Source organism: Ambystoma mexicanum, chromosome 2p (assembly GCF_040938575.1).
Source record: "Ambystoma mexicanum isolate Mex_15411 chromosome 2p, UKY_AmexF1_1, whole genome shotgun sequence".
In the NCBI taxonomy this organism is placed as follows: Eukaryota; Metazoa; Chordata; class Amphibia; order Caudata; family Ambystomatidae; genus Ambystoma; species Ambystoma mexicanum.
Window position 1 is genome coordinate 19,023,322 of NC_090923.1, and position 25,000 is coordinate 19,048,321.

General features: G+C 56.2%; 12 non-coding genes across 12 annotated transcripts; all 12 read left to right on the plus strand.

Annotated features, from left to right (window-relative positions):
- Positions 1 to 808: 808 nt before the first annotated feature.
- Positions 809 to 915, plus strand: LOC138568354 (U6 spliceosomal RNA). Its single transcript, XR_011302692.1, has one exon. It is a non-coding gene; the product is annotated as a U6 spliceosomal RNA (small nuclear RNA).
- Positions 916 to 2,980: 2,065 nt separating this feature from the next.
- LOC138568355 (U6 spliceosomal RNA) lies at positions 2,981 to 3,087 on the plus strand. The gene has a single exon (XR_011302693.1). It is a non-coding gene; the product is annotated as a U6 spliceosomal RNA (small nuclear RNA).
- A 2,090-nt stretch (positions 3,088 to 5,177) lies between these two features.
- On the plus strand, positions 5,178 to 5,284 carry LOC138568356 (U6 spliceosomal RNA). Its single transcript, XR_011302694.1, has one exon. It is a non-coding gene; the product is annotated as a U6 spliceosomal RNA (small nuclear RNA).
- A 2,065-nt stretch (positions 5,285 to 7,349) lies between these two features.
- On the plus strand, positions 7,350 to 7,456 carry LOC138568357 (U6 spliceosomal RNA). The gene has a single exon (XR_011302695.1). It is a non-coding gene; the product is annotated as a U6 spliceosomal RNA (small nuclear RNA).
- Positions 7,457 to 9,523: 2,067 nt separating this feature from the next.
- On the plus strand, positions 9,524 to 9,630 carry LOC138568358 (U6 spliceosomal RNA). Its single transcript, XR_011302696.1, has one exon. It is a non-coding gene; the product is annotated as a U6 spliceosomal RNA (small nuclear RNA).
- Positions 9,631 to 11,721: 2,091 nt separating this feature from the next.
- Positions 11,722 to 11,828, plus strand: LOC138568359 (U6 spliceosomal RNA). The gene has a single exon (XR_011302697.1). It is a non-coding gene; the product is annotated as a U6 spliceosomal RNA (small nuclear RNA).
- Positions 11,829 to 13,894: 2,066 nt separating this feature from the next.
- LOC138568361 (U6 spliceosomal RNA) lies at positions 13,895 to 14,001 on the plus strand. Its single transcript, XR_011302698.1, has one exon. It is a non-coding gene; the product is annotated as a U6 spliceosomal RNA (small nuclear RNA).
- A 2,067-nt stretch (positions 14,002 to 16,068) lies between these two features.
- On the plus strand, positions 16,069 to 16,175 carry LOC138568362 (U6 spliceosomal RNA). The gene has a single exon (XR_011302699.1). It is a non-coding gene; the product is annotated as a U6 spliceosomal RNA (small nuclear RNA).
- Positions 16,176 to 18,230: 2,055 nt separating this feature from the next.
- Positions 18,231 to 18,337, plus strand: LOC138568363 (U6 spliceosomal RNA). The gene has a single exon (XR_011302700.1). It is a non-coding gene; the product is annotated as a U6 spliceosomal RNA (small nuclear RNA).
- A 2,059-nt stretch (positions 18,338 to 20,396) lies between these two features.
- On the plus strand, positions 20,397 to 20,503 carry LOC138568364 (U6 spliceosomal RNA). The gene has a single exon (XR_011302701.1). It is a non-coding gene; the product is annotated as a U6 spliceosomal RNA (small nuclear RNA).
- Positions 20,504 to 22,569: 2,066 nt separating this feature from the next.
- On the plus strand, positions 22,570 to 22,676 carry LOC138568366 (U6 spliceosomal RNA). The gene has a single exon (XR_011302703.1). It is a non-coding gene; the product is annotated as a U6 spliceosomal RNA (small nuclear RNA).
- A 2,096-nt stretch (positions 22,677 to 24,772) lies between these two features.
- Positions 24,773 to 24,879, plus strand: LOC138568367 (U6 spliceosomal RNA). Its single transcript, XR_011302704.1, has one exon. It is a non-coding gene; the product is annotated as a U6 spliceosomal RNA (small nuclear RNA).
- The last annotated feature ends 121 nt before the right edge of the window (positions 24,880 to 25,000 follow it).

The window sequence follows — 25,000 nt, forward strand, 5'->3', positions numbered from 1 at the left end:
GGACCCAAAAAGCAAGGAATGAACCCGAGCCAGATAGGAGTCGACCCTACAATCTTCTGATCCGTACGTAGTCAGACGCCTCATACTGGCCCTCTTGTGTCTCACCTCCCCCTCCTCCTCCGCGCAGTCCTTCCAGGGGCCTTTCTGAGGTAGGTGCGCCTGCAAGCGCTGCTGGACCTGATTTTCTAGCCCACGCGTCTCACACCCTGACGCTGTTGATAATGCAGCTAACCCCCGGCCCATAGCTGTTGTAAGGGAGAACCTGGACCTGCCAAAGGGAACCAGACCCACGGTGACTTAAAAGCCAAGGGCACTGAAGCCAGCCCCGCCAAAGGAACATTTTAAGTCAGCCTCTGAATGCAAGCAGGGGGCCATCCTGCGCCCCCTGGGGGCGGGGGGGGGGGACTGACATGCCGGCCAGCTGCCTCCTCTTGCCTTCTCTTGGAACAGCCCATGGACCCCCAAACAAAGCCCCCTGACAGGCAGGCCCTCTGTGTTTCCTCTGGCTTGTGGGACTACTGTAATGCACCCAGGCATTGTGCTGGGATCAATCACTTTGCATACAGACTGCACCATGAGCCTTTGCAACTACATTGCTCCGGCAAGCATTCCAAAAATAACAAAAACTCACCTCTCGGACCAGCGCAGCAGTGAATAAGCGCGGACCATTGCTCTCTGGCTCCGTTTCATATCATTCCCCCAAAAGCAAGCGCTTTCTGTCTCAAGAAATGCCCATTGTATGCCACCCTATGTCCAGAGATCATAGATCTGGGGGGGTTTATGTATGGGCTGGGTCAACCTTCAGTCTGTGCTCGCTTCGGCAGCACATATACTAAAATTGGAACGATACAGAGAAGATTAGCATGGCCCCTGCGCAAGGATGACACGCAAATTCGTGAAGCGTTCCATATTTTGGACACATAGCAGGACAGACATGTTCTTTAGCTGCAACATTTATTGACGGGATAAACAGGCCCTCTGTCCATTAGGGCAGGTGTGCTTTTCGGCGTGGAGCTCGTCAGAGTGCGTTTTATTTGGAGATAGCGCTGCGAGTGCTCCAAGCTTATGCCCAGTGGGTGATGATTGCTACATGCCAGGGCAGTTCTAAGCTCTCCTAGGTGCTATTTGCCAACAGCGCATATCACTGTCAGCCTATCTGCTTCACGGGCCAAAGTGCAAAGGGGCTCAGGGCCTGAGTCAGCAGCCAGTGTTTCCTTCCGGTGCCCGGATCCTTCCTTGGGGGGCTGCAAGCTAGAGGTTCTCTCTGGCCCAGGCAGCCTGCACGGGTAACTGAAATCCTGCAGCACCCCCCCCCCCCCCGTGCCCCAGCGTGTCTCTATCAGGGCCTGGTCTCTGCTGCTGCTGATGCTGACAGGCCCCCAAGCGCCCCAGACACACCTTCCCAGGGTTGCAGCAGTTTCTGCTTCCTGCTTCCAGCTCAGTGCTGGTGCTACTGTGGAGTAAACAGGGTTAGTAGAGAGAGAGGGGGAGAGAGAGAGAGAGAGAGAGAGAGAGAGGGAGGGAGGGAGGGAGGGAGGGAGGGCGGTGCATATTCAAATCATCAGTCAGCCAGAGCCTGCTGGGAGCCCATTTCTGCAGGCCCACTGACTGCTGGCTGCTGCCCCCGATGGTTGGAGAAGGGCCAGGCTGGGCTAGGCCACACAGCAAGGGCCAAGCCCTCCTCCGGTGCTCCTTCTGATGATGTCTCCCTGAGTGTCTGAGGTCGAGAAAAAGCCCGCCCGCAGAACTGGCCAGAGAGGTCTCTGGCCGATCAGGGGCGTGAAGGGCGCCAGGCAGGCCACCGGCGCAGCAGGCAGCGCAGGGGACGTGCACCTCAAGGCCTTGGCCACCATCTCTCCCTTGGCTTTCAGTGTACCTCAGAATGCCTTTGCTGTTCCGGATCAGGGGAGAGAAGCAACCTTTTCTTAGCAGGTGGGGTCTGTGCTACAGACACGTGGCATTTTCCCAACTGGTTCACAAGCCAACCCCCACCCTTTACAGCGCAGACACAGAAAGCATTTGCTGCTGGTTGGGATTTTCGGGATGGGCCCCTGCTGCTGATGTATTAGGATGGACTTTGGCCAGTCTTTCTTTCTTATACCGACGGCCCGCCCATAAAATTAAAGCACCTTTGCAGGCACAGATGCTCTTAGGGATTTAAATGTAACAGCAGGACCCAAAAAGCAAGGAATGAACCCGAGCCAGATAGGAGTCGACCCTACAATCTTCTGATCCGTACGTAGTCAGACGCCTCATACTGGCCCTCTTGTGTCTCACCTCCCCCTCCTCCTCCGCGCAGTCCTTCCAGGGGCCTTTCTGAGGTAGGTGCGCCTGCAAGCGCTGCTGGACCTGATTTTCTAGCCCACGCGTCTCACACCCTGACGCTGTTGATAATGCAGCTAACCCCCGGCCCATAGCTGTTGTAAGGGAGAACCTGGACCTGCCAAAGGGAACCAGACCCACGGTGACTTAAAAGCCAAGGGCACTGAAGCCAGCCCCGCCAAAGGAACATTTTAAGTCAGCCTCTGAATGCAAGCAGGGGGCCATCCTGCGCCCCCTGGGGGCGGGGGGGGGGGACTGACATGCCGGCCAGCTGCCTCCTCTTGCCTTCTCTTGGAACAGCCCATGGACCCCCAAACAAAGCCCCCTGACAGGCAGGCCCTCTGTGTTTCCTCTGGCTTGTGGGACTACTGTAATGCACCCAGGCATTGTGCTGGGATCAATCACTTTGCATACAGACTGCACCATGAGCCTTTGCAACTACATTGCTCCGGCAAGCATTCCAAAAATAACAAAAACTCACCTCTCGGACCAGCGCAGCAGTGAATAAGCGCGGACCATTGCTCTCTGGCTCCGTTTCATATCATTCCCCCAAAAGCAAGCGCTTTCTGTCTCAAGAAATGCCCATTGTATGCCACCCTATGTCCAGAGATCATAGATCTGGGGGGGTTTATGTATGGGCTGGGTCAACCTTCAGTCTGTGCTCGCTTCGGCAGCACATATACTAAAATTGGAACGATACAGAGAAGATTAGCATGGCCCCTGCGCAAGGATGACACGCAAATTCGTGAAGCGTTCCATATTTTGGACACATAGCAGGACAGACATGTTCTTTAGCTGCAACATTTATTGACGGGATAAACAGGCCCTCTGTCCATTAGGGCAGGTGTGCTTTTCGGCGTGGAGCTCGTCAGAGTGCGTTTTATTTGGAGATAGCGCTGCGAGTGCTCCAAGCTTATGCCCAGTGGGTGATGATTGCTACATGCCAGGGCAGTTCTAAGCTCTCCTAGGTGCTATTTGCCAACAGCGCATATCACTGTCAGCCTATCTGCTTCACGGGCCAAAGTGCAAAGGGGCTCAGGGCCTGAGTCAGCAGCCAGTGTTTCCTTCCGGTGCCCGGATCCTTCCTTGGGGGGCTGCAAGCTAGAGGTTCTCTCTGGCCCAGGCAGCCTGCACGGGTAACTGAAATCCTGCAGCACCCCCCCCCCGTGCCCCAGCGTGTCTCTATCAGGGCCTGGTCTCTGCTGCTGCTGATGCTGACAGGCCCCCAAGCGCCCCAGACACACCTTCCCAGGGTTGCAGCAGTTTCTGCTTCCTGCTTCCAGCTCAGTGCTGGTGCTACTGTGGAGTAAACAGGGTTAGTAGAGAGAGAGGGGGAGAGAGAGAGAGAGAGAGAGGGGGAGAGAGAGAGAGTGAGAGAGGGAGGGAGGGATGGAGGGAGGGAGGGAGGGAGGGCGGTGCATATTCAAATCATCAGTCAGCCAGAGCCTGCTGGGAGCCCATTTCTGCAGGCCCACTGACTGCTGGCTGCTGCCCCCGATGGTTGGAGAAGGGCCAGGCTGGGCTAGGCCACACAGCAAGGGCCAAGCCCTCCTCCGGTGCTCCTTCTGATGATGTCTCCCTGAGTGTCTGAGGTCGAGAAAAAGCCCACCCGCAGAACTGGCCAGAGAGGTCTCTGGCCGATCGTGGCCGATCAGGGGCGTGAAGGGCGGCAGGCAGGCCACCGGCGCAGCAGGCAGCGCAGGGGACGTGCACCTCAAGGCCTTGGCCACCATCTCTCCCTTGGCTTTCAGTGTACCTCAGAATGCCTTTGCTGTTCCGGATCAGGGGAGAGAAGCAACCTTTTCTTAGCAGGTGGGGTCTGTGCTACAGACACGTGGCATTTTCCCAACTGGTTCACAAGCCAACCCCCACCCTTTACAGCGCAGACACAGAAAGCATTTGCTGCTGGTTGGGATTTTCGGGATGGGCCCCTGCTGCTGATGTATTAGGATGGACTTTGGCCAGTCTTTCTTTCTTATACCGACGGCCCGCCATAAAATTAAAGCACCTTTGCAGGCACAGATGCTCTTAGGGATTTAAATGTAACAGCAGGACCCAAAAAGCAAGGAATGAACCCGAGCCAGATAGGAGTCGACCCTACAATCTTCTGATCCGTACGTAGTCAGACGCCTCATACTGGCCCTCTTGTGTCCCACCTCCTCCTCCTCCGCGCAGGCCTTCCAGGGGCCTTTCTGAGGTAGGTGCGCCTGCAAGCCCTGCTGGACCTGATTTTCTAGCCCACGCGCATCACACCCTGACGCTGTTGATAATGCAGCTAACCCCCGGCCCATAGCTGTTGTAAGGGAGAACCTGGACCTGCCAAAGGGAACCAGACCCACGGTGACTTAAAAGCCAAGGGCACTGAAGCCAGCCCCGCCAAAGGAACATTTTAAGTCAGCCTCTGAATGCAAGCAGGGGGCCATCCTGCGCCCCCTGGGGGCGGGGGGGGGGACTGACATGCCGGCCAGCTGCCTCCTCTTGCCTTCTCTTGGAACAGCCCATGGGCCCCCAAACAAAGCCCCCTGACAGGCAGGCCCTCTGTGTTTCCTCTGGCTTGTGGGACTACTGTAATGCACCCAGGCATTGTGCTGGGATCAATCACTTTGCATACAGACTGCACCATGAGCCTTTGCAACTACATTGCTCCGGCAAGCATTCCAAAAATAACAAAAACTCACCTCTCGGACCAGCGCAGCAGTGAATAAGCGCGGACCATTGCTCTCTGGCTCCGTTTCATATCATTCCCCCAAAAGCAAGCGCTTTCTGTCTCAAGAAATGCCCATTGTATGCCACCCTATGTCCAGAGATCATAGATCTGGGGGGGTTTATGTATGGGCTGGGTCAACCTTCAGTCTGTGCTCGCTTCGGCAGCACATATACTAAAATTGGAACGATACAGAGAAGATTAGCATGGCCCCTGCGCAAGGATGACACGCAAATTCGTGAAGCGTTCCATATTTTGGACACATAGCAGGACAGACATGTTCTTTAGCTGCAACATTTATTGACGGGATAAACAGGCCCTCTGTCCATTAGGGCAGGTGTGCTTTTCGGCGTGGAGCTCGTCAGAGTGCGTTTTATTTGGAGATAGCGCTGCGAGTGCTCCAAGCTTATGCCCAGTGGGTGATGATTGCTACATGCCAGGGCAGTTCTAAGCTCTCCTAGGTGCTATTTGCCAACAGCGCATATCACTGTCAGCCTATCTGCTTCACGGGCCAAAGTGCAAAGGGGCTCAGGGCCTGAGTCAGCAGCCAGTGTTTCCTTCCGGTGCCCGGATCCTTCCTTGGGGGGCTGCAAGCTAGAGGTTCTCTCTGGCCCAGGCAGCCTGCACGGGTAACTGAAATCCTGCAGCACCCCCCCCCCCCCCGTGCCCCAGCGTGTCTCTATCAGGGCCTGGTCTCTGCTGCTGCTGATGCTGACAGGCCCCCAAGCGCCCCAGACACACCTTCCCAGGGTTGCAGCAGTTTCTGCTTCCTGCTTCCAGCTCAGTGCTGGTGCTACTGTGGAGTAAACAGGGTTAGTAGAGAGAGAGGGGGAGAGAGAGAGAGAGAGAGAGAGAGAGAGGGAGGGAGGGAGGGAGGGAGGGAGGGAGGGCGGTGCATATTCAAATCATCAGTCAGCCAGAGCCTGCTGGGAGCCCATTTCTGCAGGCCCACTGACTGCTGGCTGCTGCCCCCGATGGTTGGAGAAGGGCCAGGCTGGGCTAGGCCACACAGCAAGGGCCAAGCCCTCCTCCGGTGCTCCTTCTGATGATGTCTCCCTGAGTGTCTGAGGTCGAGAAAAAGCCCGCCCGCAGAACTGGCCAGAGAGGTCTCTGGCCGATCAGGGGCGTGAAGGGCGCCAGGCAGGCCACCGGCGCAGCAGGCAGCGCAGGGGACGTGCACCTCGAGGCCTTGGCCACCATCTCTCCCTTGGCTTTCAGTGTACCTCAGAATGCCTTTGCTGTTCCGGATCAGGGGAGAGAAGCAACCTTTTCTTAGCAGGTGGGGTCTGTGCTACAGACACGTGGCATTTTCCCAACTGGTTCACAAGCCAACCCCCACCCTTTACAGCGCAGACACAGAAAGCATTTGCTGCTGGTTGGGATTTTCGGGATGGGCCCCTGCTGCTGATGTATTAGGATGGACTTTGGCCAGTCTTTCTTTCTTATACCGACGGCCCGCCCATAAAATTAAAGCACCTTTGCAGGCACAGATGCTCTTAGGGATTTAAATGTAACAGCAGGACCCAAAAAGCAAGGAATGAACCCGAGCCAGATAGGAGTCGACCCTACAATCTTCTGATCCGTACGTAGTCAGACGCCTCATACTGGCCCTCTTGTGTCCCACCTCCTCCTCCTCCGCGCAGGCCTTCCAGGGGCCTTTCTGAGGTAGGTGCGCCTGCAAGCCCTGCTGGACCTGATTTTCTAGCCCACGCGCATCACACCCTGACGCTGTTGATAATGCAGCTAACCCCCGGCCCATAGCTGTTGTAAGGGAGAACCTGGACCTGCCAAAGGGAACCAGACCCACGGTGACTTAAAAGCCAAGGGCACTGAAGCCAGCCCCGCCAAAGGAACATTTTAAGTCAGCCTCTGAATGCAAGCAGGGGGCCATCCTGCGCCCCCTGGGGGCGGGGGGGGGGACTGACATGCCGGCCAGCTGCCTCCTCTTGCCTTCTCTTGGAACAGCCCATGGGCCCCCAAACAAAGCCCCCTGACAGGCAGGCCCTCTGTGTTTCCTCTGGCTTGTGGGACTACTGTAATGCACCCAGGCATTGTGCTGGGATCAATCACTTTGCATACAGACTGCACCATGAGCCTTTGCAACTACATTGCTCCGGCAAGCATTCCAAAAATAACAAAAACTCACCTCTCGGACCAGCGCAGCAGTGAATAAGCGCGGACCATTGCTCTCTGGCTCCGTTTCATATCATTCCCCCAAAAGCAAGCGCTTTCTGTCTCAAGAAATGCCCATTGTATGCCACCCTATGTCCAGAGATCATAGATCTGGGGGGGTTTATGTATGGGCTGGGTCAACCTTCAGTCTGTGCTCGCTTCGGCAGCACATATACTAAAATTGGAACGATACAGAGAAGATTAGCATGGCCCCTGCGCAAGGATGACACGCAAATTCGTGAAGCGTTCCATATTTTGGACACATAGCAGGACAGACATGTTCTTTAGCTGCAACATTTATTGACGGGATAAACAGGCCCTCTGTCCATTAGGGCAGGTGTGCTTTTCGGCGTGGAGCTCGTCAGAGTGCGTTTTATTTGGAGATAGCGCTGCGAGTGCTCCAAGCTTATGCCCAGTGGGTGATGATTGCTACATGCCAGGGCAGTTCTAAGCTCTCCTAGGTGCTATTTGCCAACAGCGCATATCACTGTCAGCCTATCTGCTTCACGGGCCAAAGTGCAAAGGGGCTCAGGGCCTGAGTCAGCAGCCAGTGTTTCCTTCCGGTGCCCGGATCCTTCCTTGGGGGGCTGCAAGCTAGAGGTTCTCTCTGGCCCAGGCAGCCTGCACGGGTAACTGAAATCCTGCAGCACCCCCCCCCCCCCCGTGCCCCAGCGTGTCTCTATCAGGGCCTGGTCTCTGCTGCTGCTGATGCTGACAGGCCCCCAAGCGCCCCAGACACACCTTCCCAGGGTTGCAGCAGTTTCTGCTTCCTGCTTCCAGCTCAGTGCTGGTGCTACTGTGGAGTAAACAGGGTTAGTAGAGAGAGAGGGGGAGAGAGAGAGAGAGAGAGAGAGAGAGGGAGGGAGGGAGGGAGGGAGGGAGGGAGGGCGGTGCATATTCAAATCATCAGTCAGCCAGAGCCTGCTGGGAGCCCATTTCTGCAGGCCCACTGACTGCTGGCTGCTGCCCCCGATGGTTGGAGAAGGGCCAGGCTGGGCTAGGCCACACAGCAAGGGCCAAGCCCTCCTCCGGTGCTCCTTCTGATGATGTCTCCCTGAGTGTCTGAGGTCGAGAAAAAGCCCGCCCGCAGAACTGGCCAGAGAGGTCTCTGGCCGATCAGGGGCGTGAAGGGCGCCAGGCAGGCCACCGGCGCAGCAGGCAGCGCAGGGGACGTGCACCTCAAGGCCTTGGCCACCATCTCTCCCTTGGCTTTCAGTGTACCTCAGAATGCCTTTGCTGTTCCGGATCAGGGGAGAGAAGCAACCTTTTCTTAGCAGGTGGGGTCTGTGCTACAGACACGTGGCATTTTCCCAACTGGTTCACAAGCCAACCCCCACCCTTTACAGCGCAGACACAGAAAGCATTTGCTGCTGGTTGGGATTTTCGGGATGGGCCCCTGCTGCTGATGTATTAGGATGGACTTTGGCCAGTCTTTCTTTCTTATACCGACGGCCCGCCCATAAAATTAAAGCACCTTTGCAGGCACAGATGCTCTTAGGGATTTAAATGTAACAGCAGGACCCAAAAAGCAAGGAATGAACCCGAGCCAGATAGGAGTCGACCCTACAATCTTCTGATCCGTACGTAGTCAGACGCCTCATACTGGCCCTCTTGTGTCTCACCTCCCCCTCCTCCTCCGCGCAGTCCTTCCAGGGGCCTTTCTGAGGTAGGTGCGCCTGCAAGCGCTGCTGGACCTGATTTTCTAGCCCACGCGTCTCACACCCTGACGCTGTTGATAATGCAGCTAACCCCCGGCCCATAGCTGTTGTAAGGGAGAACCTGGACCTGCCAAAGGGAACCAGACCCACGGTGACTTAAAAGCCAAGGGCACTGAAGCCAGCCCCGCCAAAGGAACATTTTAAGTCAGCCTCTGAATGCAAGCAGGGGGCCATCCTGCGCCCCCTGGGGGCGGGGGGGGGGGACTGACATGCCGGCCAGCTGCCTCCTCTTGCCTTCTCTTGGAACAGCCCATGGGCCCCCAAACAAAGCCCCCTGACAGGCAGGCCCTCTGTGTTTCCTCTGGCTTGTGGGACTACTGTAATGCACCCAGGCATTGTGCTGGGATCAATCACTTTGCATACAGACTGCACCATGAGCCTTTGCAACTACATTGCTCCGGCAAGCATTCCAAAAATAACAAAAACTCACCTCTCGGACCAGCGCAGCAGTGAATAAGCGCGGACCATTGCTCTCTGGCTCCGTTTCATATCATTCCCCCAAAAGCAAGCGCTTTCTGTCTCAAGAAATGCCCATTGTATGCCACCCTATGTCCAGAGATCATAGATCTGGGGGGGTTTATGTATGGGCTGGGTCAACCTTCAGTCTGTGCTCGCTTCGGCAGCACATATACTAAAATTGGAACGATACAGAGAAGATTAGCATGGCCCCTGCGCAAGGATGACACGCAAATTCGTGAAGCGTTCCATATTTTGGACACATAGCAGGACAGACATGTTCTTTAGCTGCAACATTTATTGACGGGATAAACAGGCCCTCTGTCCATTAGGGCAGGTGTGCTTTTCGGCGTGGAGCTCGTCAGAGTGCGTTTTATTTGGAGATAGCGCTGCGAGTGCTCCAAGCTTATGCCCAGTGGGTGATGATTGCTACATGCCAGGGCAGTTCTAAGCTCTCCTAGGTGCTATTTGCCAACAGCGCATATCACTGTCAGCCTATCTGCTTCACGGGCCAAAGTGCAAAGGGGCTCAGGGCCTGAGTCAGCAGCCAGTGTTTCCTTCCGGTGCCCGGATCCTTCCTTGGGGGGCTGCAAGCTAGAGGTTCTCTCTGGCCCAGGCAGCCTGCACGGGTAACTGAAATCCTGCAGCACCCCCCCCCCCGTGCCCCAGCGTGTCTCTATCAGGGCCTGGTCTCTGCTGCTGCTGATGCTGACAGGCCCCCAAGCGCCCCAGACACACCTTCCCAGGGTTGCAGCAGTTTCTGCTTCCTGCTTCCAGCTCAGTGCTGGTGCTACTGTGGAGTAAACAGGGTTAGTAGAGAGAGAGGGGGAGAGAGAGAGAGAGAGAGAGGGGGAGAGAGAGAGAGTGAGAGAGGGAGGGAGGGATGGAGGGAGGGAGGGAGGGAGGGCGGTGCATATTCAAATCATCAGTCAGCCAGAGCCTGCTGGGAGCCCATTTCTGCAGGCCCACTGACTGCTGGCTGCTGCCCCCGATGGTTGGAGAAGGGCCAGGCTGGGCTAGGCCACACAGCAAGGGCCAAGCCCTCCTCCGGTGCTCCTTCTGATGATGTCTCCCTGAGTGTCTGAGGTCGAGAAAAAGCCCGCCCGCAGAACTGGCCAGAGAGGTCTCTGGCCGATCGTGGCCGATCAGGGGCGTGAAGGGCGGCAGGCAGGCCACCGGCGCAGCAGGCAGCGCAGGGGACGTGCACCTCAAGGCCTTGGCCACCATCTCTCCCTTGGCTTTCAGTGTACCTCAGAATGCCTTTGCTGTTCCGGATCAGGGGAGAGAAGCAACCTTTTCTTAGCAGGTGGGGTCTGTGCTACAGACACGTGGCATTTTCCCAACTGGTTCACAAGCCAACCCCCACCCTTTACAGCGCAGACACAGAAAGCATTTGCTGCTGGTTGGGATTTTCGGGATGGGCCCCTGCTGCTGATGTATTAGGATGGACTTTGGCCAGTCTTTCTTTCTTATACCGACGGCCCGCCATAAAATTAAAGCACCTTTGCAGGCACAGATGCTCTTAGGGATTTAAATGTAACAGCAGGACCCAAAAAGCAAGGAATGAACCCGAGCCAGATAGGAGTCGACCCTACAATCTTCTGATCCGTACGTAGTCAGACGCCTCATACTGGCCCTCTTGTGTCCCACCTCCTCCTCCTCCGCGCAGGCCTTCCAGGGGCCTTTCTGAGGTAGGTGCGCCTGCAAGCCCTGCTGGACCTGATTTTCTAGCCCACGCGCATCACACCCTGACGCTGTTGATAATGCAGCTAACCCCCGGCCCATAGCTGTTGTAAGGGAGAACCTGGACCTGCCAAAGGGAACCAGACCCACGGTGACTTAAAAGCCAAGGGCACTGAAGCCAGCCCCGCCAAAGGAACATTTTAAGTCAGCCTCTGAATGCAAGCAGGGGGCCATCCTGCGCCCCCTGGGGGCGGGGGGGGGGACTGACATGCCGGCCAGCTGCCTCCTCTTGCCTTCTCTTGGAACAGCCCATGGGCCCCCAAACAAAGCCCCCTGACAGGCAGGCCCTCTGTGTTTCCTCTGGCTTGTGGGACTACTGTAATGCACCCAGGCATTGTGCTGGGATCAATCACTTTGCATACAGACTGCACCATGAGCCTTTGCAACTACATTGCTCCGGCAAGCATTCCAAAAATAACAAAAACTCACCTCTCGGACCAGCGCAGCAGTGAATAAGCGCGGACCATTGCTCTCTGGCTCCGTTTCATATCATTCCCCCAAAAGCAAGCGCTTTCTGTCTCAAGAAATGCCCATTGTATGCCACCCTATGTCCAGAGATCATAGATCTGGGGGGGTTTATGTATGGGCTGGGTCAACCTTCAGTCTGTGCTCGCTTCGGCAGCACATATACTAAAATTGGAACGATACAGAGAAGATTAGCATGGCCCCTGCGCAAGGATGACACGCAAATTCGTGAAGCGTTCCATATTTTGGACACATAGCAGGACAGACATGTTCTTTAGCTGCAACATTTATTGACGGGATAAACAGGCCCTCTGTCCATTAGGGCAGGTGTGCTTTTCGGCGTGGAGCTCGTCAGAGTGCGTTTTATTTGGAGATAGCGCTGCGAGTGCTCCAAGCTTATGCCCAGTGGGTGATGATTGCTACATGCCAGGGCAGTTCTAAGCTCTCCTAGGTGCTATTTGCCAACAGCGCATATCACTGTCAGCCTATCTGCTTCACGGGCCAAAGTGCAAAGGGGCTCAGGGCCTGAGTCAGCAGCCAGTGTTTCCTTCCGGTGCCCGGATCCTTCCTTGGGGGGCTGCAAGCTAGAGGTTCTCTCTGGCCCAGGCAGCCTGCACGGGTAACTGAAATCCTGCAGCACCCCCCCCCCCCCGTGCCCCAGCGTGTCTCTATCAGGGCCTGGTCTCTGCTGCTGCTGATGCTGACAGGCCCCCAAGCGCCCCAGACACACCTTCCCAGGGTTGCAGCAGTTTCTGCTTCCTGCTTCCAGCTCAGTGCTGGTGCTACTGTGGAGTAAACAGGGTTAGTAGAGAGAGAGGGGGAGAGAGAGAGAGAGAGAGAGAGAGAGAGGGAGGGAGGGAGGGAGGGAGGGAGGGAGGGCGGTGCATATTCAAATCATCAGTCAGCCAGAGCCTGCTGGGAGCCCATTTCTGCAGGCCCACTGACTGCTGGCTGCTGCCCCCGATGGTTGGAGAAGGGCCAGGCTGGGCTAGGCCACACAGCAAGGGCCAAGCCCTCCTCCGGTGCTCCTTCTGATGATGTCTCCCTGAGTGTCTGAGGTCGAGAAAAAGCCCGCCCGCAGAACTGGCCAGAGAGGTCTCTGGCCGATCAGGGGCGTGAAGGGCGCCAGGCAGGCCACCGGCGCAGCAGGCAGCGCAGGGGACGTGCACCTCGAGGCCTTGGCCACCATCTCTCCCTTGGCTTTCAGTGTACCTCAGAATGCCTTTGCTGTTCCGGATCAGGGGAGAGAAGCAACCTTTTCTTAGCAGGTGGGGTCTGTGCTACAGACACGTGGCATTTTCCCAACTGGTTCACAAGCCAACCCCCACCCTTTACAGCGCAGACACAGAAAGCATTTGCTGCTGGTTGGGATTTTCGGGATGGGCCCCTGCTGCTGATGTATTAGGATGGACTTTGGCCAGTCTTTCTTTCTTATACCGACGGCCCGCCCATAAAATTAAAGCACCTTTGCAGGCACAGATGCTCTTAGGGATTTAAATGTAACAGCAGGACCCAAAAAGCAAGGAATGAACCCGAGCCAGATAGGAGTCGACCCTACAATCTTCTGATCCGTACGTAGTCAGACGCCTCATACTGGCCCTCTTGTGTCTCACCTCCTCCTCCTCCTCCGCGCAGTCCTTCCAGGGGCCTTTCTGAGGTAGGTGCGCCTGCAAGCGCTGCTGGACCTGATTTTCTAGCCCACGCGTCTCACACCCTGACGCTGTTGATAATGCAGCTAACCCCCGGCCCATAGCTGTTGTAAGGGAGAACCTGGACCTGCCAAAGGGAACCAGACCCACGGTGACTTAAAAGCCAAGGGCACTGAAGCCAGCCCCGCCAAAGGAACATTTTAAGTCAGCCTCTGAATGCAAGCAGGGGGCCATCCTGCGCCCCCTGGGGGCGGGGGGGGGACTGACATGCCGGCCAGCTGCCTCCTCTTGCCTTCTCTTGGAACAGCCCATGGGCCCCCAAACAAAGCCCCCTGACAGGCAGGCCCTCTGTGTTTCCTCTGGCTTGTGGGACTACTGTAATGCACCCAGGCATTGTGCTGGGATCAATCACTTTGCATACAGACTGCACCATGAGCCTTTGCAACTACATTGCTCCGGCAAGCATTCCAAAAATAACAAAAACTCACCTCTCGGACCAGCGCAGCAGTGAATAAGCGCGGACCATTGCTCTCTGCCTCCGTTTCATATCATTCCCCCAAAAGCAAGCGCTTTCTGTCTCAAGAAATGCCCATTGTATGCCACCCTATGTCCAGAGATCATAGATCTGGGGGGGTTTATGTATGGGCTGGGTCAACCTTCAGTCTGTGCTCGCTTCGGCAGCACATATACTAAAATTGGAACGATACAGAGAAGATTAGCATGGCCCCTGCGCAAGGATGACACGCAAATTCGTGAAGCGTTCCATATTTTGGACACATAGCAGGACAGACATGTTCTTTAGCTGCAACATTTATTGACGGGATAAACAGGCCCTCTGTCCATTAGGGCAGGTGTGCTTTTCGGCGTGGAGCTCGTCAGAGTGCGTTTTATTTGGAGATAGCGCTGCGAGTGCTCCAAGCTTATGCCCAGTGGGTGATGATTGCTACATGCCAGGGCAGTTCTAAGCTCTCCTAGGTGCTATTTGCCAACAGCGCATATCACTGTCAGCCTATCTGCTTCACGGGCCAAAGTGCAAAGGGGCTCAGGGCCTGAGTCAGCAGCCAGTGTTTCCTTCCGGTGCCCGGATCCTTCCTTGGGGGGCTGCAAGCTAGAGGTTCTCTCTGGCCCAGGCAGCCTGCACGGGTAACTGAAATCCTGCAGCACCCCCCCCCGTGCCCCAGCGTGTCTCTATCAGGGCCTGGTCTCTGCTGCTGCTGATGCTGACAGGCCCCCAAGCGCCCCAGACACACCTTCCCAGGGTTGCAGCAGTTTCTGCTTCCTGCTTCCAGCTCAGTGCTGGTGCTACTGTGGAGTAAACAGGGTTAGTAGAGAGAGAGGGGGAGAGAGAGAGAGAGAGAGAGAGAGAGAGAGGGAGGGAGGGAGGGAGGGAGGGCGGTGCATATTCAAATCATCAGTCAGCCAGAGCCTGCTGGGAGCCCATTTCTGCAGGCCCACTGACTGCTGGCTGCTGCCCCCGATGGTTGGAGAAGGGCCAGGCTGGGCTAGGCCACACAGCAAGGGCCAAGCCCTCCTCCGGTGCTCCTTCTGATGATGTCTCCCTGAGTGTCTGAGGTCGAGAAAAAGCCCGCCCGCAGAACTGGCCAGAGAGGTCTCTGGCCGATCGTGGCCGATCAGGGGCGTGAAGGGCGGCAGGCAGGCAGGCCACCGGCGCAGCAGGCAGCGCAGGGGACGTGCACCTCAAGGCCTTGGCCACCATCTCTCCCTTGGCTTTCAGTGTACCTCAGAATGCCTTTGCTGTTCCGGATCAGGGGAGAGAAGCAACCTTTTCTTAGCAGGTGGGGTCTGTGCTACAGACACGTGGCATTTTCCCAACTGGTTCACAAGCCAACCCCCACCCTTTACAGCGCAGACACAGAAAGCATTTGCTGCTGGTTGGGATTTTCGGGATGGGCCCCTGCTGCTGATGTATTAGGATGGACTTTGGCCAGTCTTTCTTTCTTATACCGACGGCCCGCCATAAAATTAAAGCACCTTTGCAGGCACAGATGCTCTTAGGGATTTAAATGTAACAGCAGGACCCAAAAAGCAAGGAATGAACCCGAGCCAGATAGGAGTCGACCCTACAATCTTCTGATCCGTACGTAGTCAGACGCCTCATACTGGCCCTCTTGTGTCCCACCTCCTCCTCCTCCGCGCAGGCCTTCCAGGGGCCTTTCTGAGGTAGGTGCGCCTGCAAGCCCTGCTGGACCTGATTTTCTAGCCCACGCGCATCACACCCTGACGCTGTTGATAATGCAGCTAACCCCCGGCCCATAGCTGTTGTAAGGGAGAACCTGGACCTGCCAAAGGGAACCAGACCCACGGTGACTTAAAAGCCAAGGGCACTGAAGCCAGCCCCGCCAAAGGAACATTTTAAGTCAGCCTCTGAATGCAAGCAGGGGGCCATCCTGCGCCCCCTGGGGGCGGGGGGGGGGACTGACATGCCGGCCAGCTGCCTCCTCTTGCCTTCTCTTGGAACAGCCCATGGGCCCCCAAACAAAGCCCCCTGACAGGCAGGCCCTCTGTGTTTCCTCTGGCTTGTGGGACTACTGTAATGCACCCAGGCATTGTGCTGGGATCAATCACTTTGCATACAGACTGCACCATGAGCCTTTGCAACTACATTGCTCCGGCAAGCATTCCAAAAATAACAAAAACTCACCTCTCGGACCAGCGCAGCAGTGAATAAGCGCGGACCATTGCTCTCTGGCTCCGTTTCATATCATTCCCCCAAAAGCAAGCGCTTTCTGTCTCAAGAAATGCCCATTGTATGCCACCCTATGTCCAGAGATCATAGATCTGGGGGGGTTTATGTATGGGCTGGGTCAACCTTCAGTCTGTGCTCGCTTCGGCAGCACATATACTAAAATTGGAACGATACAGAGAAGATTAGCATGGCCCCTGCGCAAGGATGACACGCAAATTCGTGAAGCGTTCCATATTTTGGACACATAGCAGGACAGACATGTTCTTTAGCTGCAACATTTATTGACGGGATAAACAGGCCCTCTGTCCATTAGGGCAGGTGTGCTTTTCGGCGTGGAGCTCGTCAGAGTGCGTTTTATTTGGAGATAGCGCTGCGAGTGCTCCAAGCTTATGCCCAGTGGGTGATGATTGCTACATGCCAGGGCAGTTCTAAGCTCTCCTAGGTGCTATTTGCCAACAGCGCATATCACTGTCAGCCTATCTGCTTCACGGGCCAAAGTGCAAAGGGGCTCAGGGCCTGAGTCAGCAGCCAGTGTTTCCTTCCGGTGCCCGGATCCTTCCTTGGGGGGCTGCAAGCTAGAGGTTCTCTCTGGCCCAGGCAGCCTGCACGGGTAACTGAAATCCTGCAGCACCCCCCCCCCCCCGTGCCCCAGCGTGTCTCTATCAGGGCCTGGTCTCTGCTGCTGCTGATGCTGACAGGCCCCCAAGCGCCCCAGACACACCTTCCCAGGGTTGCAGCAGTTTCTGCTTCCTGCTTCCAGCTCAGTGCTGGTGCTACTGTGGAGTAAACAGGGTTAGTAGAGAGAGAGGGGGAGAGAGAGAGAGAGAGAGAGAGAGGGAGGGAGGGAGGGAGGGAGGGAGGGCGGTGCATATTCAAATCATCAGTCAGCCAGAGCCTGCTGGGAGCCCATTTCTGCAGGCCCACTGACTGCTGGCTGCTGCCCCCGATGGTTGGAGAAGGGCCAGGCTGGGCTAGGCCACACAGCAAGGGCCAAGCCCTCCTCCGGTGCTCCTTCTGATGATGTCTCCCTGAGTGTCTGAGGTCGAGAAAAAGCCCGCCCGCAGAACTGGCCAGAGAGGTCTCTGGCCGATCAGGGGCGTGAAGGGCGGCAGGCAGGCCACCGGCGCAGCAGGCAGCGCAGGGGACGTGCACCTCAAGGCCTTGGCCACCATCTCTCCCTTGGCTTTCAGTGTACCTCAGAATGCCTTTGCTGTTCCGGATCAGGGGAGAGAAGCAACCTTTTCTTAGCAGGTGGGGTCTGTGCTACAGACACGTGGCATTTTCCCAACTGGTTCACAAGCCAACCCCCACCCTTTACAGCGCAGACACAGAAAGCATTTGCTGCTGGTTGGGATTTTCGGGATGGGCCCCTGCTGCTGATGTATTAGGATGGACTTTGGCCAGTCTTTCTTTCTTATACCGACGGCCCGCCATAAAATTAAAGCACCTTTGCAGGCACAGATGCTCTTAGGGATTTAAATGTAACAGCAGGACCCAAAAAGCAAGGAATGAACCCGAGCCAGATAGGAGTCGACCCTACAATCTTCTGATCCGTACGTAGTCAGACGCCTCATACTGGCCCTCTTGTGTCCCACCTCCTCCTCCTCCGCGCAGGCCTTCCAGGGGCCTTTCTGAGGTAGGTGCGCCTGCAAGCCCTGCTGGACCTGATTTTCTAGCCCACGCGCATCACACCCTGACGCTGTTGATAATGCAGCTAACCCCCGGCCCATAGCTGTTGTAAGGGAGAACCTGGACCTGCCAAAGGGAACCAGACCCACGGTGACTTAAAAGCCAAGGGCACTGAAGCCAGCCCCGCCAAAGGAACATTTTAAGTCAGCCTCTGAATGCAAGCAGGGGGCCATCCTGCGCCCCCTGGGGGCGGGGGGGGGGACTGACATGCCGGCCAGCTGCCTCCTCTTGCCTTCTCTTGGAACAGCCCATGGGCCCCCAAACAAAGCCCCCTGACAGGCAGGCCCTCTGTGTTTCCTCTGGCTTGTGGGACTACTGTAATGCACCCAGGCATTGTGCTGGGATCAATCACTTTGCATACAGACTGCACCATGAGCCTTTGCAACTACATTGCTCCGGCAAGCATTCCAAAAATAACAAAAACTCACCTCTCGGACCAGCGCAGCAGTGAATAAGCGCGGACCATTGCTCTCTGGCTCCGTTTCATATCATTCCCCCAAAAGCAAGCGCTTTCTGTCTCAAGAAATGCCCATTGTATGCCACCCTATGTCCAGAGATCATAGATCTGGGGGGGTTTATGTATGGGCTGGGTCAACCTTCAGTCTGTGCTCGCTTCGGCAGCACATATACTAAAATTGGAACGATACAGAGAAGATTAGCATGGCCCCTGCGCAAGGATGACACGCAAATTCGTGAAGCGTTCCATATTTTGGACACATAGCAGGACAGACATGTTCTTTAGCTGCAACATTTATTGACGGGATAAACAGGCCCTCTGTCCATTAGGGCAGGTGTGCTTTTCGGCGTGGAGCTCGTTAGAGTGCGTTTTATTTGGAGATAGCGCTGCGAGTGCTCCAAGCTTATGCCCAGTGGGTGATGATTGCTACATGCCAGGGCAGTTCTAAGCTCTCCTAGGTGCTATTTGCCAACAGCGCATATCACTGTCAGCCTATCTGCTTCACGGGCCAAAGTGCAAAGGGGCTCAGGGCCTGAGTCAGCAGCCAGTGTTTCCTTCCGGTGCCCGGATCCTTCCTTGGGGGGCTGCAAGCTAGAGGTTCTCTCTGGCCCAGGCAGCCTGCACGGGTAACTGAAATCCTGCAGCACCCCCCCCCCCCCCCGTGCCCCAGCGTGTCTCTATCAGGGCCTGGTCTCTGCTGCTGCTGATGCTGACAGGCCCCCAAGCGCCCCAGACACACCTTCCCAGGGTTGCAGCAGTTTCTGCTTCCTGCTTCCAGCTCAGTGCTGGTGCTACTGTGGAGTAAACAGGGTTAGTAGAGAGAGAGGGGGAGAGAGAGAGAGAGAGAGAGAGAGGGAGGGAGGGAGGGAGGGAGGGAGGGCGGTGCATATTCAAATCATCAGTCAGCCAGAGCCTGCTGGGAGCCCATTTCTGCAGGCCCACTGACTGCTGGCTGCTGCCCCCGATGGTTGGAGAAGGGCCAGGCTGGGCTAGGCCACACAGCAAGGGCCAAGCCCTCCTCCGGTGCTCCTTCTGATGATGTCTCCCTGAGTGTCTGAGGTCGAGAAAAAGCCCGCCCGCAGAACTGGCCAGAGAGGTCTCTGGCCGATCAGGGGCGTGAAGGGCGGCAGGCAGGCCACCGGCGCAGCAGGCAGCGCAGGGGACGTGCACCTCAAGGCCTTGGCCACCATCTCTCCCTTGGCTTTCAGTGTACCTCAGAATGCCTTTGCTGTTCCGGATCAGGGGAGAGAAGCAACCTTTTCTTAGCAGGTGGGGTCTGTGCTACAGACACGTGGCATTTTCCCAACTGGTTCACAAGCCAACCCCCACCCTTTACAGCGCAGACACAGAAAGCATTTGCTGCTGGTTGGGATTTTCGGGATGGGCCCCTGCTGCTGATGTATTAGGATGGACTTTGGCCAGTCTTTCTTTCTTATACCGACGGCCCGCCCATAAAATTAAAGCACCTTTGCAGGCACAGATGCTCTTAGGGATTTAAATGTAACAGCAGGACCCAAAAAGCAAGGAATGAACCCGAGCCAGATAGGAGTCGACCCTACAATCTTCTGATCCGTACGTAGTCAGACGCCTCATACTGGCCCTCTTGTGTCTCACCTCCTCCTCCTCCTCCGCGCAGTCCTTCCAGGGGCCTTTCTGAGGTAGGTGCGCCTGCAAGCGCTGCTGGACCTGATTTTCTAGCCCACGCGTCTCACACCCTGACGCTGTTGATAATGCAGCTAACCCCCGGCCCATAGCTGTTGTAAGGGAGAACCTGGACCTGCCAAAGGGAACCAGACCCACGGTGACTTAAAAGCCAAGGGCACTGAAGCCAGCCCCGCCAAAGGAACATTTTAAGTCAGCCTCTGAATGCAAGCAGGGGGCCATCCTGCGCCCCCTGGGGGCGGGGGGGGACTGACATGCCGGCCAGCTGCCTCCTCTTGCCTTCTCTTGGAACAGCCCATGGGCCCCCAAACAAAGCCCCCTGACAGGCAGGCCCTCTGTGTTTCCTCTGGCTTGTGGGACTACTGTAATGCACCCAGGCATTGTGCTGGGATCAATCACTTTGCATACAGACTGCACCATGAGCCTTTGCAACTACATTGCTCCGGCAAGCATTCCAAAAATAACAAAAACTCACCTCTCGGACCAGCGCAGCAGTGAATAAGCGCGGACCATTGCTCTCTGCCTCCGTTTCATATCATTCCCCCAAAAGCAAGCGCTTTCTGTCTCAAGAAATGCCCATTGTATGCCACCCTATGTCCAGAGATCATAGATCTGGGGGGGTTTATGTATGGGCTGGGTCAACCTTCAGTCTGTGCTCGCTTCGGCAGCACATATACTAAAATTGGAACGATACAGAGAAGATTAGCATGGCCCCTGCGCAAGGATGACACGCAAATTCGTGAAGCGTTCCATATTTTGGACACATAGCAGGACAGACATGTTCTTTAGCTGCAACATTTATTGACGGGATAAACAGGCCCTCTGTCCATTAGGGCAGGTGTGCTTTTCGGCGTGGAGCTCGTCAGAGTGCGTTTTATTTGGAGATAGCGCTGCGAGTGCTCCAAGCTTATGCCCAGTGGGTGATGATTGCTACATGCCAGGGCAGTTCTAAGCTCTCCTAGGTGCTATTTGCCAACAGCGCATATCACTGTCAGCCTATCTGCTTCACGGGCCAAAGTGCAAAGGGGCTCAGGGCCTGAGTCAGCAGCCAGTGTTTCCTTCCGGTGCCCGGATCCTTCCTTGGGGGGCTGCAAGCTAGAGGTTCTCTCTGGCCCAGGCAGCCTGCACGGGTAACTGAAATCCTGCAGCACCCCCCCCCCCCCCCGTGCCCCAGCGTGTCTCTATCAGGGCCTGGTCTCTGCTGCTGCTGATGCTGACAGGCCCCCAAGCGCCCCAGACACACCTTCCCAGGGTTGCAGCAGTTTCTGCTTCCTGCTTCCAGCTCAGTGCTGGTGCTACTGTGGAGTAAACAGGGTTAGTAGAGAGAGAGGGGGAGAGAGAGAGAGAGAGAGAGAGAGAGAGGGAGGGAGGGAGGGAGGGAGGGAGGGCGGTGCATATTCAAATCATCAGTCAGCCAGAGCCTGCTGGGAGCCCATTTCTGCAGGCCCACTGACTGCTGGCTGCTGCCCCCGATGGTTGGAGAAGGGCCAGGCTGGGCTAGGCCACACAGCAAGGGCCAAGCCCTCCTCCGGTGCTCCTTCTGATGATGTCTCCCTGAGTGTCTGAGGTCGAGAAAAAGCCCGCCCGCAGAACTGGCCAGAGAGGTCTCTGGCCGATCAGGGGCGTGAAGGGCGCCAGGCAGGCCACCGGCGCAGCAGGCAGCGCAGGGGACGTGCACCTCAAGGCCTTGGCCACCATCTCTCCCTTGGCTTTCAGTGTACCTCAGAATGCCTTTGCTGTTCCGGATCAGGGGAGAGAAGCAACCTTTTCTTAGCAGGTGGGGTCTGTGCTACAGACACGTGGCATTTTCCCAACTGGTTCACAAGCCAACCCCCACCCTTTACAGCGCAGACACAGAAAGCATTTGCTGCTGGTTGGGATTTTCGGGATGGGCCCCTGCTGCTGATGTATTAGGATGGACTTTGGCCAGTCTTTCTTTCTTATACCGACGGCCCGCCCATAAAATTAAAGCACCTTTGCAGGCACAGATGCTCTTAGGGATTTAAATGTAACAGCAGGACCCAAAAAGCAAGGAATGAACCCGAGCCAGATAGGAGTCGACCCTACAATCTTCTGATCCGTACGTAGTCAGACGCCTCATACTGGCCCTCTTGTGTCTCACCTCCCCCTCCTCCTCCGCGCAGTCCTTCCAGGGGCCTTTCTGAGGTAGGTGCGCCTGCAAGCGCTGCTGGACCTGATTTTCTAGCCCACGCGTCTCACACCCTGACGCTGTTGATAATGCAGCTAACCCCCGGCCCATAGCTGTTGTAAGGGAGAACCTGGACCTGCCAAAGGGAACCAGACCCACGGTGACTTAAAAGCCAAGGGCACTGAAGCCAGCCCCGCCAAAGGAACATTTTAAGTCAGCCTCTGAATGCAAGCAGGGGGCCATCCTGCGCCCCCTGGGGGCGGGGGGGGGGGACTGACATGCCGGCCAGCTGCCTCCTCTTGCCTTCTCTTGGAACAGCCCATGGACCCCCAAACAAAGCCCCCTGACAGGCAGGCCCTCTGTGTTTCCTCTGGCTTGTGGGACTACTGTAATGCACCCAGGCATTGTGCTGGGATCAATCACTTTGCATACAGACTGCACCATGAGCCTTTGCAACTACATTGCTCCGGCAAGCATTCCAAAAATAACAAAAACTCACCTCTCGGACCAGCGCAGCAGTGAATAAGCGCGGACCATTGCTCTCTGGCTCCGTTTCATATCATTCCCCCAAAAGCAAGCGCTTTCTGTCTCAAGAAATGCCCATTGTATGCCACCCTATGTCCAGAGATCATAGATCTGGGGGGGTTTATGTATGGGCTGGGTCAACCTTCAGTCTGTGCTCGCTTCGGCAGCACATATACTAAAATTGGAACGATACAGAGAAGATTAGCATGGCCCCTGCGCAAGGATGACACGCAAATTCGTGAAGCGTTCCATATTTTGGACACATAGCAGGACAGACATGTTCTTTAGCTGCAACATTTATTGACGGGATAAACAGGCCCTCTGTCCATTAGGGCAGGTGTGCTTTTCGGCGTGGAGCTCGTCAGAGTGCGTTTTATTTGGAGATAGCGCTGCGAGTGCTCCAAGCTTATGCCCAGTGGGTGATGATTGCTACATGCCAGGGCAGTTCTAAGCTCTCCTAGGTGCTATTTGCCAACAGCGCATATCACTGTCAGCCTATCTGCTTCACGGGCCAAAGTGCAAAGGGGCTCAGGGCCTGAGTCAGCAGCCAGTGTTTCCTTCCGGTGCCCGGATCCTTCCTTGGGGGGCTGCAAGCTAGAGGTTCTCTCTGGCCCAGGCAGCCTGCACGGGTAACTGAAATCCTGCAGCACCCCCCCCCCCCCCCCGTGCCCCAGCGTGTCTCTATCAGGGCCTGGTCTCTGCTGCTGCTGATGCTGACAGGCCCCCAAGCGCCCCAGACACACCTTCCCAGGGTTGCAGCAGTTTCTGCTTCCTGCTTCCAGCTCAGTGCTGGTGCTACTGTGGAGTAAACAGGGTTAGTAGAGAGAGAGGGGGAGAGAGAGAGAGAGAGAGAGGGGGAGAGAGAGAGAGTGAGAGAGGGAGGGAGGGATGGAGGGAGGGAGGGAGGGAGGGCGGTGCATATTCAAATCATCAGTCAGCCAGAGCCTGCTGGGAGCCCATTTCTGCAGGCCCACTGACTGCTGGCTGCTGCCCCCGATGGTTGGAGAAGGGCCAGGCTGGGCTAGGCCACACAGCAAGGGCCAAGCCCTCCTCCGGTGCTCCTTCTGATGATGTCTCCCTGAGTGTCTGAGGTCGAGAAAAAGCCCGCCCGCAGAACTGGCCAGAGAGGTCTCTGGCCGATCGTGGCCGATCAGGGGCGTGAAGGGCGGCAGGCAGGCCACCGGCGCAGCAGGCAGCGCAGGGGACGTGCACCTCAAGGCCTTGGCCACCATCTCTCCCTTGGCTTTCAGTGTACCTCAGAATGCCTTTGCTGTTCCGGATCAGGGGAGAGAAGCAACCTTTTCTTAGCAGGTGGGGTCTGTGCTACAGACACGTGGCATTTTCCCAACTGGTTCACAAGCCAACCCCCACCCTTTACAGCGCAGACACAGAAAGCATTTGCTGCTGGTTGGGATTTTCGGGATGGGCCCCTGCTGCTGATGTATTAGGATGGACTTTGGCCAGTCTTTCTTTCTTATACCGACGGCCCGCCATAAAATTAAAGCACCTTTGCAGGCACAGATGCTCTTAGGGATTTAAATGTAACAGCAGGACCCAAAAAGCAAGGAATGAACCCGAGCCAGATAGGAGTCGACCCTACAATCTTCTGATCCGTACGTAGTCAGACGCCTCATACTGGCCCTCTTGTGTCCCACCTCCTCCTCCTCCGCGCAGGCCTTCCAGGGGCCTTTCTGAGGTAGGTGCGCCTGCAAGCCCTGCTGGACCTGATTTTCTAGCCCACGCGCATCACACCCTGACGCTGTTGATAATGCAGCTAACCCCCGGCCCATAGCTGTTGTAAGGGAGAACCTGGACCTGCCAAAGGGAACCAGACCCACGGTGACTTAAAAGCCAAGGGCACTGAAGCCAGCCCCGCCAAAGGAACATTTTAAGTCAGCCTCTGAATGCAAGCAGGGGGCCATCCTGCGCCCCCTGGGGGCGGGGGGGGGGACTGACATGCCGGCCAGCTGCCTCCTCTTGCCTTCTCTTGGAACAGCCCATGGGCCCCCAAACAAAGCCCCCTGACAGGCAGGCCCTCTGTGTTTCCTCTGGCTTGTGGGACTACTGTAATGCACCCAGGCATTGTGCTGGGATCAATCACTTTGCATACAGACTGCACCATGAGCCTTTGCAACTACATTGCTCCGGCAAGCATTCCAAAAATAACAAAAACTCACCTCTCGGACCAGCGCAGCAGTGAATAAGCGCGGACCATTGCTCTCTGCCTCCGTTTCATATCATTCCCCCAAAAGCAAGCGCTTTCTGTCTCAAGAAATGCCCATTGTATGCCACCCTATGTCCAGAGATCATAGATCTGGGGGGGTTTATGTATGGGCTGGGTCAACCTTCAGTCTGTGCTCGCTTCGGCAGCACATATACTAAAATTGGAACGATACAGAGAAGATTAGCATGGCCCCTGCGCAAGGATGACACGCAAATTCGTGAAGCGTTCCATATTTTGGACACATAGCAGGACAGACATGTTCTTTAGCTGCAACATTTATTGACGGGATAAACAGGCCCTCTGTCCATTAGGGCAGGTGTGCTTTTCGGCGTGGAGCTCGTCAGAGTGCGTTTTATTT